The 17,877-nt window shown below is 37.8% G+C and overlaps 1 protein-coding gene across 31 annotated transcripts in view; it reads left to right on the forward strand.

The window, feature by feature from the left end:
* Nucleotides 1-17,877, forward strand: part of SOX6 (SRY-box transcription factor 6) — a 677,134-nt gene that overhangs the window by 597,770 nt on the left and 61,487 nt on the right. The gene's annotated exons all lie outside the window — the stretch shown is intronic.

Below are 17,877 nucleotides of genomic sequence, written 5' to 3' on the forward strand. Positions count from 1 at the left end.
CTTCATCTGTAATGTGAGGGTAGTAAACTGGGTTACAATAGAATAAAATATATATGAATATGCCTAGCAAAGCCTCAGATACAGAGTGGGTACTTTCCTATGTTTACCATACCTTTCAGGCTAAATTTTGGGTGATCTTTGAATATATAGAACAAATGAGCTATTTTGCCACAGATATGAGTTCCTCATAACAATGATGGAAGGGTCAGCAGAAGAAAGCAGAGTTAGATGTTTCAGATGATGGCATGTTGACAAACTTACATAGTTAAACTCTTTCCTAACTGAGTTGATACACAAAGCTATGGAAACTTCAGATTTATTAAGTTAGATCGTGGTACCTCAGCCTCAGCGTTATTGACATTTTTGGCTGGAGAATTCTTTGTCGTGGGTGGCTAATTCTGGCCTCTACTCTTTAGATGCCAGTAGCACCCCTCCTTTTGTGACAACCAGAAACATCTCTAGACATTGCTAAATGTCCCCTATTGGGGAAGGGAGGACAAAATTACCCCTACTTGAAATATCACTGGACTAAATAAATATATTTAGAATTAATACATTTCAGAAATTTTATTCCACAAAAAACCATGTTATTTAAATAATGACATGTGTGTGTGCTTAGTCAAGCTCAGTTGTATCCGACTCTCTGTGACCCCATGAACTGTAGCCCTCCTCTGTCTGTGGGATTATCCCTGCAAAAATACTGGAGTGGGTTACCATTTCCCCCTCCAGGGGATCTTCCTGCCCCAAGGATTGAACCTGTGTCTCCTGTGCCTCCTGCATTGGCAGGTAGGTTCCCACTACTGGGAAGCCACGTGGGAAGCCCTTTCAATAATCACATTTGCTTTTAAATTATAGAGAATCATTTGCCTTTGATTAATGTTATGAATAGAATCTTTCTTTGAAAAATATTTCTAATGAAAAACTAGAATTTTTGTTTGGAATATTAACATAGAGAATCTTTAAAGCAGATGTGTGTACATCATTTAGGTTGGGGGGGGGAAATAAGAAATAAATTCAGTATTGTTACAGCAACTCTGCCTTTCAATGAAGCCCCTCTGTCTCATTAAGTAGGCTTAGAATAGCGACATCCTGAAATGTTTGCACTAAACCTAAGTAGTAAATTGGCACTGGACATCCCTTCCTTCCAACAGTGACTTTGTTTGTCTGACACAGTGACCCTATATTGTTGAATTTATATCATCGATTCAAGTTCAAGCTTAAGACTCTACTAACTTCAAATATTCTGGGTTAATTTTAAGTATTTCTCATTGACTTTTCTTAACTCATATGGAGGAAAAAAGTCTGAGGCTCTGAAATAATAACACCTTATTTTATGTTGGAAGCCACCAGAGAGAGATGAGAAATTAGGTTAAGATTAAAAAATAATAAATCTCAACTTGTCCTAAAATATGTCACACAATGTAATTGAACTCCTGGAGTTAAGTGGCAAAATGGCTTCTACAGAATCAGAAAACCCTGGTTTCCCAGTTGAAGGGAGTTGTTGTCTCAGTAGATGACCTTTTAGGGGTTGAATTCGGGTTGCTGAGAAAGTCCATTATATTCAAGGCTGTTGTGTTCATAAGCTCTCCTTTACATTATCTCTCTTGCAAATAGTGTCACTGTTTTGAATGTATATTTGTGGATGTGTAGGCTTTGTCTGGCTTCCCTGGTGGCTCAGACGGTAAAGAATCTGCCTGCAATGCAGGAGACCTGGGTTCGATCCCTGGGTTGGGAAGATCCCCTGGAGGAGGGCATGACAACCCACTGCAGCATTCTTGCCTGGAGAATCCCCATGGACAGAGGAGCCTGGTGGGCTAAAGTCCATGCGGTCTCAAAGAGTTGGACACGGCTGAGCAACTAAGCACTGGCTTTGTCTAGTTTCTAGACGCAGTATCTATTCTTGTTAGGTTCATTACCTGCAGAAGAGTAAATTAAGAACGATATTAAAGGACTCTTGTGATGGTAGACTTGGCTCTCTTATAATCAAAATATCTATCTTAATTTTATGAGGTTTCACACAATACTACTTTCTCTTCTGAGAATCACATTTTCTTCTGAAATCAAACAAGATAAATACATAATGTACAATCAGATTAGTAAAATAGATTGTGACAAATTCACTTTAATGCTCTTTAAAATTGTCATCTTTGGAATTATCTCAATTTCCTTAAATGTAAAGATTCATAAATTAGATTTATGACTTTATTCTTGTAAACCATAGTACAGTTTTAGAGAATTGCTCAGTATTTCTATCACAACACCTTGTAATTTATAAAGCATACCTCATCACACTCATATCTGGACATTGTTTAAAAATGAGCGTGTCACAGATTTGAGTTCCCTGAGAAGCAGACTGTGAGATGAAGACTGTGTGCTCGTACATGCTCAGTCACTTCAGTTGTATCTGACTCTTTGTGACCCTATGGACTGGAACCTGCCAGGCTTCTCTGTCCTTGGGGATTCTCCAGGCAAAAATACTGGACTGGGTTGCCGGGCCCTCCTCCAGGGGATCTTCCCCACCCAGGGATTGAACCCGGGTCTCCTGCGTCTTCTGCATCACAGGTGAATTCTTTACTGATGAGCCACCGGGGAAGCCTGAGATGGAGATCAGCAAGCAGGTTTATGGGGGTAGGGGGTCCTCTTTCTGATTGCCACCGGTGGAAGGGAAAGGATGAAAGCAGAATCAGACTGTGATGCAGTCTCATCCAGGGCCTTAGCCAACCTCATATGAAGCTTTGAGGCTGCCATGTCCATTCAGAATTGTCTCAAGTTGGATGGAAGGAGTGAGCTTTCATACATTTGTGTGAACCAGTCATTAGATGAGGGCTGCCCTGGGAAAGGGACTTAACCTTGGGTGAGGTGTGACTCTAGTTGAGGCGATACTGAAGAGGGCCAACAGCTGAGGGTGAGCAAAACATTCCCTACAGGTGAGGAAACAAATCAGTCCTGAAGGGGAATCTGGGCAGTACATCACAGTTTCCTTCGTAGAGTTGTTTTTGTGATATTTACTAACATTAGAGGTATATAGAACATGTTTTGTGTATTTCATAACTGAGGGGAACATTTACTTCACAGATACAGGGGTTTGTTGTTTTTGTTGTTTAGTCTCTAAGTCATATCTGGCTCTTTTGTTACCCCATAGACTGTAGCCCACCAGGGTCCTCTGTCCATGGGATTTCCCAGGAAAGAATAGTGGAGTGGGTTTCCATTTCCTTCTCCAGGGCATCTTCCCAACCAGGGATCAAACCTCAGTCTCCTGCATTGCAGGCAGATTCTTTAACTGCTGAGACACCAGGGAAGCCCTGAAAATAAGTGTTAGTTGCTCAGTCCTGTCTGACTCTTTGCGACCCCATGGACTGTAGACCACCAGGCTCCTCTGTCCATGGAATTTTCCAGGCAAAATACTGGAATGAGTTGCCAGATTCTTCACCACTGAGCCATCTGGGAAACCCTTATAATACATACAGAATTACGTATACGTCCATATGAATACATGTTGACCTATGATATATTTCACTTTACTGGGTAAACTCCTATATTGACACTTTGAAATGAAACATTGTTAACTTGATCAACCAGAACGGCACCAATGGAGTTGTTCTGGTTGACTGTGTCACAAGATATTTAGGGTCTGTTAAATATATAGATTGTGGGGACAATAGACTGTAACGGCGCCTTAGGAGCTTTCATGCTCCATCATTTCAAAATAGCTGCTGTGCGTGGATCATGAATGTCTTGCCAGCAGAAGTCTAAGTTTCTTCCCTGGTTTTAACTTTCTGCAGCAAGAACAACCTATGACAGTGCCAGGGCAATTTGATCATATTATAGGTGAACTTACTAAATTTCCTTGTTTTGACATTTCTCAGATAGACAGTATTTTAGTCATGACAATACACTGCAGAATTCTAAATAGGCTACTTCTAAATGTCCTTAGAGCTAAGCTAAGGACATCTGGCTAGAAGAGAGGCAAGGTAGGGTGGGCCTTCTTAGTGTTAAAAAGTGCGTTTTGTAACTTTTCTGACTTCCCTAGTGTTTGAATGCTGACTCGTTGATTGGTTAGAGTACATTCCTACATAGGTATGATGTAACTTAGATATCTGGTTATTTTTGTTATCTTAATAACCTTGAGGAGCCAGTAGATTGATTCAGAGTTACCCTAAATAGGCCGATTGCACATCTATACACATGTGGCCTGAACTGCTGTTCCCTTCATCTTCTGAGAATCTCTTAAGAAAAATTCTTGACCTCATCGCATGTCAAAATGAGCTACCATGAACACTATTATCACACTTTGTCTGCCTCTGAAGTATATTGGTGGGATTAAAACTATAGAGTAAAAGAACTGGAGGGAACATAACATTTGATCTGGTTCAATACCTTCTATTCACAGACAGGAAGACTGAGACCTAAAGAAAGTATATGATTTATGCTTGGTCACATAGGGAATTTGTGTCAGAGCAGGAATTAAATCTCAGCTTGCCTAGTTCTTCATCAATGATATTTCTATTTTCAGAAAAGTACCAGATTTGTTTACTTATTTTCTATAAGATATTTAAGCTATTGCTTACCAAAGTATTTTTTTACATTTGCAATCTAAAACCTTTAATGGAATAAGACAGGGTAAAAATAACAAAAACAGTGAAGCAGAAAGGCATTGAGCCCCCTGCTTTGGTATATGTTTCACCTTCTATTTCGATAAGGCATTCTTCCCCACAATGATGTCCACTGGTTCTGGCTCTGGAAACGTATCAGTCAGAAAGCAGAAGATTTAATGATGCTGGTATAGACAAAGAAACAGAAGAGGTGGCTAGTCCAGAAGCAGTAATAGAATTAGAGAGTGCATGGTGTATTGGAAAGAGCATGTGCTTTGGAATCTGTTTCTAGGATTAATCTTGGAAGTAGCCTGTGTGGTTTTCTGTGTTATTTGAATAAGTTACTTAACGTCTGTGGGTCTCAATGAACATACCTATAAAATGGAGATAATTATCCTTTCCTTGAAGGCTTGTTTTGAGGGAAAATATATGTAGAGCACATATCTGACATAAGAGATGCTCTGTTAATATTAGGTCCTTTTTCACTGTAAGACCTCAGACAGGTTGTCAAACCTGTTGTTAATTCTATTAAATTTTCACTCTTTGACTCTCCAAAGGTGAAGGGATTAACCTACTGCTCCGTAGAGCCAAAATTTCTTAAGATAGAGTAGAAGGGTAGTTAGAAGCTGACAGGCACCTTCTTACAAACTCAAGATATGCCTTTTTCTTTTTAATTCTTAAAGTAACTTGTATACTCTAGTTATTTGCTATAGGATCTGCTCATAGCCAACATGATAATGTTCAAATTTTATAATATCAGTGTGCTAGGGACTTTTGTTCCCACTAATTTAATATATACTTTAATAATTTCTGGAAAATCAAAATTTCAATCCATAATTTTTGAGAATACGTAACCTGATTCTCGATAACTATATGCATTTCTCATGCCAAAATGATATTTTTTCAATCAAGTAATTAGAGAAACAGTCCAGTCACTAAGGTACATTGTAAACCTGTTCCTTTTTGTTAAAAAACACAATTGTTCATTTATTCACAAGTGTAGATTCTTGCTCCGTACCCATACTTTGCAAAACCATCGTCAGTATTACACTGATGTAATACTGCCCCCTTTTATTGGAAATGAAAAACGTACTGTATGTCTTCCGCTTCACATTGTCAGTTGCCACAGCTCCTTGTTATTTACACAATTGATTCAGATATTCATTGTTGCATGACAGGATAAGTTCAGACAGATGATCAATGTAGCCATACAACAATAAGTGTAAGGGAACTGTGAGCAAATTATTTAGCAAAGTGTGTTTGGAATGAATGAGTTTCTTATATAGCACACAGACTAGTGAGGTTCTGTTTTCTTCAAGGAGTGTATAGCATTGATTAATCAGGATGGTAATTTTTATGAGCAGTTGACTAACATGTTCAGTTGTGCTTTTTCCAATATCAACTCATTCCCAAAATATTGATAACTTGAATTAGGAGTATTGTGGGCATAATAGAGATTTTACAGGAAGGGGACAAATTCTAATTATAACATCCTCTTTTGCAAAGCAGAGCAATAGTTGGTTTTAAAAAAAATTTTATACACTAGTTTTAACATTGTAACAAGAAGCATTTTTTAGTGTTCTGTTTCAGAAATATTATCACATATGTTATCTCTCCAGAACCTTTCCAAATTCAGAGATATAGATAATCCTGTCCTTGTTTTGCAGATTAGGGACCTAACACCAGATCTAGATCACTTTGCTCCTTCATTACCTCTCTCTGTCATCTCATTTGTTCCCCACAGCTCTGTGAGACTGACAGGGCAATTTTAGTTAAAATCGAAAACAAGACATAGATCTGAGTTTAAAACATCAATTTTAATGAAGTGATGCTAAAATCATGAGATAAAGAAGTCTACCTAGATATATATGCTTCATGCATATTTCTTTGAAAGGAGTAACTATATTTATAGTTGTGATAGTATTTTTCTAAAACAGCATACACAGATCAAAATTGCCATACATTAGGAAAAAAATGCAACTTTTATTAGTGTTAGATTTTACATTTGAACCAGTAACACTGACCAGCTAAGCAGTGCTGGATATAGACTCCCGGCTGAGTGTTATCATTAAGTTCCTTTTATTTCTGTTGTCAGGGCTACTTGATTGGTTGCCTAGCTACTAGTTTAAGACCCCATTCATAAAAAACAACAACAAACTTGTTTGGCTCTTTTCTTCTCTACAGGTTAAATGGAAAGGATGGTGAGAATTTATCTAGGTTCTATGGCTGATTCATATCAATGTATGACACAACCCACTGAAAAAAAAAATAAATAAAGGAGAAATTGAAAATAAATAAATAAATAAATAAAAGGTTCAAGATACTTCTTAGGGATGGAGTGGGGAAAGGAGCAAATATAAGACTTTTGTTTACAACAAATATTTTAAATCAAAAGGTCATGTCCAGTTAAAGGATCTCCCAGTGAAAGGGTTAAAATTTGACACATCACAGTTAACTTTGCATAAAGAGTTGTTTGGAAGTTTTGGAAGTTTGGAACAAATTTACCAATAATAACGATTTCATAGACCTAACCTCCCACTCTCCTATGTACTTTCTAACCCTTAATTCTAGATCTACTCTCTTAATCCTTCTAGATAAGCTAGTCTCAATTTTGTTGGTCCTAGGATTCCTTTACACACGTACACACACACGTTTATCATATATGATATTTAAACTGAAAAATTAAAATATTTATTCATTTGAAAATCACAATAAACCCATTAGATGTTAATGTAAATAACATTTTTAGTACTAAGTATATTCTTCAAAATAAAAACTTGGAAGATGGCTTTGTTTTAGCTTTTTGCAAATGTCTCTAATGTCTGGCTGAATAGTAGACAGCTTGATTCTTATTTCTGCTTCTGCATTCAGTCTGTTGCTTTATCACAAGGCTGTGTAATTTCAGAGAAATTCCATTGTACAGTCATGAAAGAATAGGAATGAAAAGGACAAATAATGCCTTAGTATTATTATGAAACTAGTTTTGGTCTAGTGGACCCTCTAAAAGGGTCTTTGAGATGGCCAGGAGAATACTTTGAATACATATTATTCTAGATCATGGACTGTATGTATGTATAGTGTATGTTTTAAATGTATTGCCCTTAACTTGAAGAATAGCCTTCACTAATCAAACATTGTATACAACTAGATATGATTACTGGTTTTATTCTATCTGAATTAAGGAGCAAAAAGTTAGTAAAATTCTATTACTTATGTTTATAACTTATCTTAATGCAAAAACAATTTTGGGTGGTTTGCAGTAAGACATATAATAAAACAAGATAAAAACTAAATAGGGAGGAGATAGTGGGAAAGAAAAGTTAAGTATAGGAAAATAAGGTAAATAAGATAAAGATAAAGCTGGGATAAAGTAAGTGCACAAAAATTCTTGTCACGCATATTTACATAATTGCTAGAGATGGGCCACAGACTTGACTGTGAACATCTTGATAACCAAACAAAAAAGAAAAATATGTTACAAGATCCCCAGTATTTCTACTGTATAAGTACAGCAGTTTCTCAGACGAAACATGGGTGTTTGCTTACAGGTCCTCATAAAAGCTTGAGACATACTCAAGAATGTTTGAGAGCTACAGTAATTTTGCAGGCTGTTTCTTAACAGACCTTGTCATTTATCTTTTAGATCCATTCATTTTTACCTAGCTTTCTTTGACTTCGTTTGAGTGTTGTGACTGACACTTCATTCTTCTTTATCCCTTGAACACACTTTTTTCCAGTTCCATTTCATTTTATGTACTTACTATTTACAAAGCACAGTGTTGGACTTGTGTAGTAGAAAGGCAACCAGGGTTCGATCCTGGCTTACTAAGTTGTTACATCTCAGAATCTCACTTTTCTTTACTGTAAAAATGTTAGGACTTGATTATTAAATGATACAATATTCAGTCTCCTAGCAAATACCTTATATATGTGTCGCTGCTGCTGATGCTGCTAAGTCGCTTCAGTCGTGTCCGACTCTGCGCGACCCCATAGACGGCAGCCCACGAGGCTCCCCCGTCCCTGGGATTCTCCAGGCAAGAACACTGGAGTGGTTTGCCATTTCCTCCTGCAATGTGTGAAAGTGAAGTTGCTCAGTCGTGTCTGACTGGCAGCGACCCCATGGACTGCAGCCTACCAGGCTCCTCCATCCTTGGGATTTTCCAGGCAAGAGTACTGGAGTGGGGTGACATTGCATTCTCCGTTATACATGTGTTAGGCATTTAATAAATATTTCCTCCCTTCCTCCCTCTTCCCCTTGTCTCTTCTTACCATCTTCCCTTCCTTCCTATCTTTCCCATCCACTTGATTAAGGTTGTAGATAAGAACAAAAGATATGCAGTTTTACTGCCCTGGTTTCTACACGTAAAAGATGAGAAAATTCATAGTTTCTAAGCACAAGGAGTTGTTTCGAAGATTCAGTAAAATAATCCATGTGTCAGGCTTCATCCAATGTCTGACGTGATCGGAAGGCAGGCTGAACCAGATCATTGCCATGGTTAGTTCAGGTTTGTCTTTAAAGATAATTGTGAGCCATTAAAAGTGCTTGTGGATGCAGCACATTTAATCTGAGCTACATTTTTAGAAGAATATCATGGTAGCTTAAAGAAAGAATGAGAGAAACCTTTAGAAAAATGCAGAGAAGATAAAGAATATGTGTTTTGGACTGAGCTGGACTTCAGATTCTGATTCTATTGCTCACTAGCTCTGTAGCCTCTCTGAGCCTCAGTGTCTTCAAATGTGATTAATGATAGTTTCATTGGTTATTGGAAAATTAATCAAAAGTCTATAAGTTGAGTGTCCTGGACCATGCCTTTAAAAGATCCGTTACCTTCTCTTTTGTATGTTTTCTGAGAGCATTTCTATAGGTAGAACTCCATTTGAAATACATTTAAATCTGTCTCAGATTTTTTTGTCTTCTTGAGCTTAAAGCCCATCCTAGTGTCATAGAAGCGGGACTTTTCCAGTGAAAAGACCACCAATATTCAGAGGAAGGAAATGTTACAAATTTAGCATGAAGTGTGTTACCCCACATCAGAAAATTCATTAAATATTCCTAAAGAATCCTTAGATTCCAAAGTAGATCAGCCCCACCTAGATAGCCTTTAGGATCCATTCAATGTATTAAACAATTTAAAAATGTCTGAGTTGCAGAAAATTCAAAACACATGTTGTCAGAAATTTTTCAGTTATTTTTAAAAATGCACATTAAAGAAAAATATATATGGCTATGATTCTCAATTGGAACAAAATATTGGGTTTCAAGTCAGTTGATTGCAGAGAAGTTTTTAAAGGTAAGACTTAGACCATTTAAATGACAAATCATATATTTAAAAACCTAGTAAAACATGAACATTTAAAGTGGGTTCATTTTAAAACACAGCCTTGGGAAGACTGAACAGATTCTAAACTATTTTCCTAAATTTTCACAAAGCTCCTCAAGACAATACAAGCTTTCTCCTAAGTCTAACAATGACAAAAAAGTCTATCTAGAGTCTCATTTTTAGACTCTTGGAAAGACCTAAGCTACTGCTTGAAAAAACACTGTGTTATTTTGTTATCTGCTTGCCTTTGGGGAACTGGATCCATCTGCATTTCCCTGAGCTGGGAGGGAGGTGCTCTATTTAAAGCCATGTGAGCTTTCTTCAGACTCGGGCTTCCCATTTCACAGATGTTGGCTTCAGGCATCCTGGGGGTTATCTTCAAGGACCTTTGTCCTAGGAATTAGGGATCTAATGTCTGTTCCGTTCTTGGATTTCCAGGAACCCCAGAAAGATCTTTAACCTATTTCTATTCTTATATAATACTCATCACGACAATAAGTTGACTGTGTTTTCTCTGGTCCAGCAATGATAAATCTTTTCCTCTCAGATATATAAAGTTACAAATGTTTTTGTTTTTTATAGTAATATAGTAAAAACTAGTATATTCAGCATTCTCTCAACAGAAACCCCATTAGCCAGTATTTCTTCAGTCTATCACACTAGTAGAAAATTAAATTGGAGCCAAAAGAGCCCTTTGAGATCATTTAGCACAGCCCTGTATTTTATAGACGAGGAAACTGCAATGGGAAGACGTTAAGTGATTTGCCCAAATCCAACAACAAGGCATGAGTGAGACTGTGACCAGACCGCATGTCCCCGGCTCTCAGTGCTGTGTCCTCTCCAGATCCCAGGGTGAGCTCTACATGCTCCTAAAATGTTCGTGGTGGTGGCTCTGAAACACCACGAGGCCTCAAAGTGCTAGATTCAGTCTTAGTCCTGCTTATACTGTTACACTATAATCCTTGCAAATAGAGGTGCCAAATATGACGTTAAGTTATGTATGATGACTAATCAGAGTATTTGATTAAATAGAACATTTTAATTTTCAGGCATGTGTGGCACACAGTAGGCATTCATATTAGCTGGTTTAAGTTGATACTGTGCTTAAGAATTTTCTGTGCTTGTATTTGGTGTAGAAGTTTATGTGTTTATAGCTCAAAAATTTTTTAAGACCTGCTTAAGCTTTTGTAGCAGTGGATACAGTGGATGAGTTGGATAAGGCTTTTCCTGTTTCTCTTCCTAGAAGCTTTCTTTGCTGTTTGCAGTTTTAGGAAGGTGATGATAATAATCTACCACCGAAATGTCAGTCTTTTAAATTATTTGAACAGCATTTTTTTCACACTGATTATCACACTTAATCCCAACATTCATCCTTAGAGGTAGAATTTTTATCATTCCTCTTCTACAAGTGAGGATGCAGTTCAGAGCTCTGGTCATTTGCTTACATTTGCACAGGTAGTATCAAAGTTGAAGCTCTTCCAAGTAGCTGATTTCAAATTCCACATTCTTCTGCAGTAGCAGACAGACTTCACCTTCCTCTCCAACACCAATCTCTGCCCAACTGTTCTGATGAGTCCTGACCACACGCTCAGAGACTGCACATTAGCTGTGGTTGTACGTGAGTGTGTGTGCATCTCTATGAAGAGTTATGTGTGTATTTCTCATTGTGAGTGTAAATCTGTGTGTTAGTCTGCCTGTCTATCTGTGTGAGTCTGTCATCCCTATGCATAGCTTTTTGTGTCTGTATTAGGTATGCCTGCAGCCTGTGTGTGTGCACTCATGTGTGTGTATGTGTGTTTCTGTCCTTGAGTCTGTCTTGTGGGAATAGCCAGCTGTCTGTTGTGTGTCCATTTGACTGTGTGCATCCCTAAGTATGCCTGTGCATTTGTCAGTATCTCATCGTGTCTGTGTGTCTGCCTGAGTTTGTGTGTCTGCAAATATGTCTGTGTGTCTATTTCTGTGTCTTTCTTTGAATCTGTGTATTATGTGTGGGTGTCTATATATCAGTGTATATCTGTCTGCTTGTGTAAGTAAGTCTCTGCATATGTGTTCTACTCTCTTTTCTTTATGGAGTTAGGTACTGGTGTACTTGATTCTCATTCGCAGCTTGTAGGTGTAGAACTGGGTATGGAGAATATGTATGAAAACTCTGCATGTAGATGTACTTTATGCATTCTTCCCATCACTGTTTCCCTCTCGGCATTGTCTTAAGTCTGATGGTCAAAATGAACTCTTGGGAACACTCTGGCAGATGTTCACTTTTAGCTTAGATCCAGTGCCCACTGTGGATAGAAATGCTTACTTTTACTTTTGGTGCAACCCTGATTTGCCCGTTGTATCTTTTTGTAAATGAGGTCAACAGTATTGGCTCTGAAATAACACAAAGGGTGTCTCCTACAGTCACTGCCCAGTAGCTGTAGTTCCTTGTAATCTCTAGGCTGCCGAGAGTCCCCTGTGGTTTTCAAGGAAGAAGATCACTCTAACACTGTCTTCTCCCCATGTTGAGGATCAATGTAAATTTTATGAAAAGAGAAACCATAGATTTGGGATCTTTTGTCCATGTTGATATTAAAATATTAACATTAAAATTAATGTCAGTTTTTCCATTTGTAAAACGGGAATAAGAAAGCAAGCATTTTCTCTAAAGAAACGTTTTAGTGAACTCCTTTAAAAACCACGTCAGCTTACCAAAAACTTTCTATTCTTTTAAGAAGATGAATTCTCCACATTTAATGACACTCCTAAAAGGGAGGTTGGCAACAAGTTTAATATTTCTTATTCCAGACCATTAATTTAATTGTTGTAAAATTATTTCCCCAGGTCTAAGCGGAATACTGGTAATGAAAGAAGGAACAGGGCTCTTTGAAATTAGCAATATCCAGATCCAAAACTCAGCTTCACAGACTGATTGGTGATCGTCTCACTTCAAAATCAATCTATAACTAGTTGGGTCACCTGGGGCCTGTTATTTTTCTGTGCCTTTGTGTACTCCTTTGGGAGGTGAAAGTGATGAATATGCCATATAATATTGTGTGGAAGGTTAAGCAAGAGACTGTATATGAAGTACACTTGATGCAGATAAATATTATTCTGGCTTCATTATTGTTGTTTGCAACCATGTGACAGAACAAGACATTAGACTGGAAATGCTCACCATCAATGTGTGTAGCTTACAGTAGATGCTTGGGCTTCAGGAAAATATTTACTAGTCCTTTCTGCCTTGAAAGGAAAATATAATCTGACTCAAGAGGTAGGACAGATACATAAGAGGGCACCTGACAGTGTGGGGTCCAAGTGTCAAATAAGTGCAAGGAACTGCAAGGATGATTAAGCTCATGAACATCAAGCGGGCCCTGCCAATCAATGACGGAGGTGGAGGAGAGGCTCTGTGGAATGGGGGGGGCTTAAAATGCCTAAAGAAAAGACAGGATGGGCAGAGTGTGGAGAGAAGAGAGACCAGCAAGTGGGGTCCTAGAATGAATCTGGGTGGAGCATGGGCCTCCTCATGAGGGGAACAATGGCTGGTGGACAGTTAACTCAGGAGAGAAGTGGCTTCTGAGTTAGAGGTGGGTAGGGTTCAGATGCTTGAAGTCTTGAATGCTTGGCTAAGAAATGTAGCACTGTGTGTGTGTGTGTGTGTGTGTGTCTGCATATGAGAGACGAGGTAGGATAGGGCATGAATACTAACAATGGTAGTGGTAACTGAGGTAAATTGAGTGTATTTCTCTTTATAAATAAGCTTGCAGAAAGTCAACCTGTTTGCTACATAAAAATACTATATACTTTTATAGTATAGTATATAGTAAATAGTATAGTATATAGTATAACGTATATACTACATACATAAAAATACTATAGGAGCAAATGCTAAGTGATTCTCCTCTCAGTGGGAGGAAACTCAGGGTGGTATAGGATTGTACCTCCAAATTAAAACTTGAAATAATTGACATTAATTTATAGGCATTTATAGATGATAAATACTTTTATATGGAAGTTCTCATTTATGAGATAGAGATTATTGTCATCTTCCAATGCAGGTTAAAAAACAAAAAATAAAAACTCCTGAGAATCGTGAAGAACTTACCAGCTCTTCTCCATATTAATTCTATCCTTCCCACCACGCCACACTGTGAAGTTACTATTATTGGTAACTTGAAAGAAGAGCCCATACCTTACTCGTCATTGTCTCCCTAACATTGAGCCTGAAATGCTCAGTCATTATTCATTGATTGCCTGCTTGTGGCTAGAGACCAAACTTTGGGAGAAATAGTTACTCTTATGGGGATAAAAATTTATTTTCATCTGTGTCTGTCTATGCTTCTGTGTGTCTGGTCTTGCTCAGACAGAGGAAATTCACCTTGTAGAAGAGTTGCTTCTTACTAGACCATAGTTAGCAGAGTTTTGAAGTCTTGTTTTTCTGTCCCAGTTACTCTGCCTCATTGCTGCTTTCTCGTCTGTTCTTCTACTTTGGAGGTTGTTGATCAGTTTCCCACAGTCTGTACTTGTCTGCCTCTGCCTCCTTATATGTATGAGAATCTATTTCTGTCCCTTCCTTTCTCTTTCCCTAACCTCCTCCTCATCCCATCTCTCCATCTCTCTCCCCTGCCTGATTCCCGCCCTCTTCTTTCTCATTTCCCTTCTCTCCTTCCCATCCTTCTTCCCTCTTTCTTTCATGTCTCATCTCCCACTCTTACCACAGTCTACTGCAGTTAGGGTGCAGTCTCTGACCACTGGGGCTTCGGGGAGAGCCCCTGGAGAAGGGCATGGCAACCCACTCCAGTATTCTTGCCTGGAGACTCCCTTGGACAGAGTCTGGCAGGCTGCAGTCCATAGGGTCACAAAGAATCAGACACGGCTGAAGTGACTTAGCACACATGCACTCTGACCACCGATGAAAATTTTTCTCCAAGCCCTTATAGTGACAGGGGCAGCTGCTATCTCTGCATCCTTCTATGGCATGCAGCTTCAATGACAGGGCCTGTAAGAATCTGCGTAAGAATTAACCATGCATTAAGAAGGTAGCATAGCAGAGGGGGACTGAGAGACAACCTGTACAAATTTATTCAGCACCTAATGTTGACTTTACTTATTAAAATGACAATGCAATAAAGTCTTAGACTGGAACTGATCCAGAAAATTAAATTTATAAAATAATTACTGACTTACAAGGCTTCAGAAGCCAGCGTGGATCCTGATCTTCCTGATTTCATGACCTGTGCCTAAAACTGGGTCACATCTCATAAGTCAAGCGGTGTAAAACAGTAGATATCCAGATTGGACTTCACAATTTATAAGATCCTGGTGGTCACCAAGACTGAATATGGAACATACTTTTTGTGAGAAGCAGGGTAACTGAGTCAGTGATTTCCATTTTGAATGAGTTTTAAGCTGTGTGCCTTCCGCCTCCTCTTTTGTTGGAATAGGTTGGACTCAAAGCTGCCTTAGTCTGATAGCATAAATAAGTAGCATGTCATCACTTTTATTCCATAAATAAAACAAATTTTTGTTTATCATCTTTGTAGGTGGTGGTGGGAAGGAGAGGGTATAGAAAGGACATGAAGTCCATTTGAAGTAAATCGGGTCTTTGTACCAAAGATCTCTGGAGTTTATGGAAGCATTTATTTATTTATTTTCTGAAAAACTTAGCTGAGAAATAAGAACTAGCTAAATGTAAATAAGTTTACTGACCAGAACAATACAGCAAGGTTACAGTGCTACATGAGTCAGTGAATTTCACTTAGCTTTGTACAAACTAGTTTTCCAGAGTCATTTCTATAAACTTAATTTTAAAAGGTAACTTAATGAGGTAAAAATCATCTAGAGGTAATGTCTGAAGGAATATTTAATATTCATTTATCTTCAAGTAGAAACTATACTGAAGGAAGTTGCAGTTAAATTGGTTTTTCAAAAGGAAAAGCATGTGATTGTTTAAAACAATGAACAAAGAATTTTAAAACAACTTGAATTACAGAGTACTTAAAAGTACAAAGGATGAGTGATTTAAGTATATTAGCTGGGTGTATTAGCTGGTCTTCAGGGGAAAACTAGTATTTCAATCCACACAGTACCTAAATAGATTATATTTGTGTTAAGACTTGTTTATTTGGTCTGAGAAATAGAATAATCTGGCTCTTCATCTAATATTACCAAAAAGAGACCACAATCCACAACTTGAGGCCTTATATAAATTATAAATTTAATATGTGAGTTCTGATGCAGGCAAGAAGGCTGGCCAGCCTTATCAGCAATCATTTTCCTATTCTTTTGGTCACTTCAGCTATGAAAAACTAAAATTTTAATCATAAATGTGAATATATTTTACTTAATCAGTTAAAAGAAGATTTAGTCTTTTTTCAGGTTGTGTTGTCATTTGTGTCAAATATATGCAGTAGAGTTTAAATAAGAGCTATAATCTTAAAACTTTGTACCTTGTATAATTGTTAAACTCATGGTCCACTTATCATTAATTGGTCTGAAAATGCCATTAAAAATTCTGCAGAGATTTAAAGACTCTGCTAAAAATAATGTTCACTGGGAAGGTATTTGTTTTGTGAATAACTTTTTTTCCCTTGAGATTGCAAATCCATTGTCATTAACTCTCGTTAGACAATCTTTGGCAGTGAGTGAACAATCTCTCTGCCTTGTATCTCACTCTGGTTGATTTTCTAGGTTTGTCCTTGTCTAAGTAGGTGGCAGAAAGGAACAGGGAGAGCAGCCATCCCAGCATTAGGAATGAATGTGTGCTTGTTTATTGATGGTTCAGTAAGACAGCCCTAGGAGGTGTCGCCTTCATTTCATTAAAAAAAATTTAATGGTGGTCTAAGCACCATCCCGCATTCTGCTGAAAGACTGTTTAATAACGTTGAAGCTCCTGCTTTTAGTCCAGGAAATCAGTTAATGTCTTACTATTTAAATCCCAAATTTGAATGATAAGACTGAATTCCAATTTATTAACTAAATCATAAATTCACCTTTATTGCTATTATTATCTTGACATTTAATTGTTGAAACAAAAAGCTAAAGATCAATTTTTGAGTTATTGAGAAATAAAGTTGGTACACTCTTTGCATTCACTACTCTATTTCAGTGTTTAATTTCTGAATGTGAAGATGATAATCTTTTTTTTTTCCCTTCTAATAAAATAGCAACAAATGAAAAGTGCTACTCCAAATATACTTTAAATCCAAAATATTTTGTTTGTGACAATTAAGGTCAGCTGTGAAGAGCAGCTGATTTTTGTTGTTGCTGCTGTTTTGTGGACACGGTGGAAGGAATAATAAGCCCCTGCACCCGTCCTCCCTGTTTGCCGGCTCTCTGATGACAAACGGCAGATATGTGGTGAGCACATACCTCATTTACATCACATGCATAATGTACTCTATCTGGGATGTTAGCTTCTCAGGGTTGGCAGTGTCGCCTAACACACACGGTGATCAGCACATTTCTTGAGGCTGCAATAATCAGAGGAATACAGCAGTGATGTGGGAACTAGAGGAAATAACATGGCATGATGATGTCCCCATCACTGTTCTGTTGTCATCCTTCCTAACCAGTTTGCTCTCCTTTAGAATCTAACAAAAGGGTCATGAATTTAATAGAGTAAGACATGGAACTGGTTGCAAGAATAATATGTCTATTTCTGAGCTCCACTTTCAGAGGAAAGGGGAAAATATTGACTACACAGGGGACAAACTGCCCTGAAAGCTTTGTGGTGTACGCATGTGCTTATGTAATCTTCAAACAAGACGTGCAGTTTTTCACAAATGTGTCAGGCCTCATTTAATCTCAACTAAGCATATAAAAACCAAAAGTCAGATATAGGAAATTAACTAAATTTTCAAAAATCTGCAAAACATACATTTCTAATAAAATATCATCTGTTATATTAATAGCATGCTGTTTACAACATCTATTCTTAGCATGTTAACCTCTTCATGGTTTTCACACATTTAATAAAAGATAAC

The sequence above is a fragment of the Cervus elaphus genome, chromosome 1 (assembly GCF_910594005.1).
Source record: "Cervus elaphus chromosome 1, mCerEla1.1, whole genome shotgun sequence".
Taxonomy (NCBI): Eukaryota; Metazoa; Chordata; class Mammalia; order Artiodactyla; family Cervidae; genus Cervus; species Cervus elaphus.